The following is a 1,143-nucleotide window of genomic DNA, read 5'->3' on the forward strand; positions in this document are numbered from 1 at the left end:
AATTTCAGTTATAAAAAGGGTCATCACATAAGAGTGAATTAGCATAAATCTAACCTGCATAAATCGAGGGAAACCTGCACTGGTAACGTGTCCTCTAGCAGAAACCAAAATCACAACCCAGGCTACTCAGTGCTAAGCGGCCTGCCATGCCCAGTGCCAAGGGGCACAGGCATGAATGCCATGTGCCCCCAGAGGCTGGGGAGGCATGGTGAGCTCCCACAGGTGGTGGCAGCGCTGTTGGCAGAGGGATCATGGCAGCAGCAAGCGGTGAGCTCCTGCAGGTGGCTGCAGGCAGTGCGGGAGGGTGGCGAGTGCCAACCAGCAGTCAGCAACCAATGCAATCAGCAGTGTCAGCAATGGCCACCAACAATTGGGGACTGCCCACAGATGCTGCCAGCAGTGTTGGCGGTGAGGGGAGGTGGGGCGGCTAGCAACAACCACCCACAGGCACTGTTGGCAGTGTCAGCGGCACCTTTTTGCAGGGGTGCACCGCCACACTCAGGGGATCAAGTGCACCTGCATGCACCCCTTACGCATCGCCAATGGGCACAGGGGCAGATCCGTGGGGCTGGGTATCCACTGTGGTCTCATGTCCAGGGATGCTGGTTTTCTCTGATTAAAAAAAATCCCCAATTTTTGGTGAGAGAAATTTATAAACTAATAAATGAAAAACTATAAACTAATAAATTAAAAACCAATAAAACCCTCAAATCCACATTTTTTCACGATTAAAATGAATCACCACATACATATAAGTATATATACGTACATATACAGTGGTGTTTCATTTTAATCACGGGAAAATGTGGACTTGGGGTTATTTCTATCCGAAGATTAGGTTGTGGGGTTTTTTTTAATCAGAGAAAACCAGGACCCCTGAGCGCTGTCCACCCCCGCAGAGCCTAAGTAACCCAGGCGGGATTGCGCATGTGCAACCACACGCGCTCCCCGCCAGTGCCCCACCGCGGGCGGCGCGTGGACCCCGCGGGGAGGGGGCACCCGCCCGCGAACCACCAGGCAGCGCGCGAGCCACGCAGCCAGCAGCCTCGTGCCCCTTCCAGCGCATGCGCAGTAACACTCTCCTTCCTTCCTCTCTCGGATGGCAGAGGTGGCAGTGCGCCTGCGCGGCCCGGGCGGGGCGGG

The 1,143-nt window shown here is 54.8% G+C and overlaps 1 protein-coding gene and 1 long non-coding RNA gene across 2 annotated transcripts in view; both read left to right on the forward strand.

Moving 5' to 3' along the window:
* Nucleotides 1-1,143, forward strand: part of UXS1 (UDP-glucuronate decarboxylase 1) — a 120,063-nt gene that overhangs the window by 13,450 nt on the left and 105,470 nt on the right. The gene's annotated exons all lie outside the window — the stretch shown is intronic.
* Nucleotides 1-1,143, forward strand: part of LOC109302946 — a 7,717-nt gene that overhangs the window by 5,737 nt on the left and 837 nt on the right. The gene's annotated exons all lie outside the window — the stretch shown is intronic.

The sequence above is a fragment of the Gavialis gangeticus genome, unplaced genomic scaffold, assembly GCF_001723915.1.
Source record: "Gavialis gangeticus isolate Ggan-Ray unplaced genomic scaffold, GavGan_comp1, whole genome shotgun sequence".
Lineage (NCBI taxonomy): Eukaryota > Metazoa > Chordata > Crocodylia > Gavialidae > Gavialis > Gavialis gangeticus.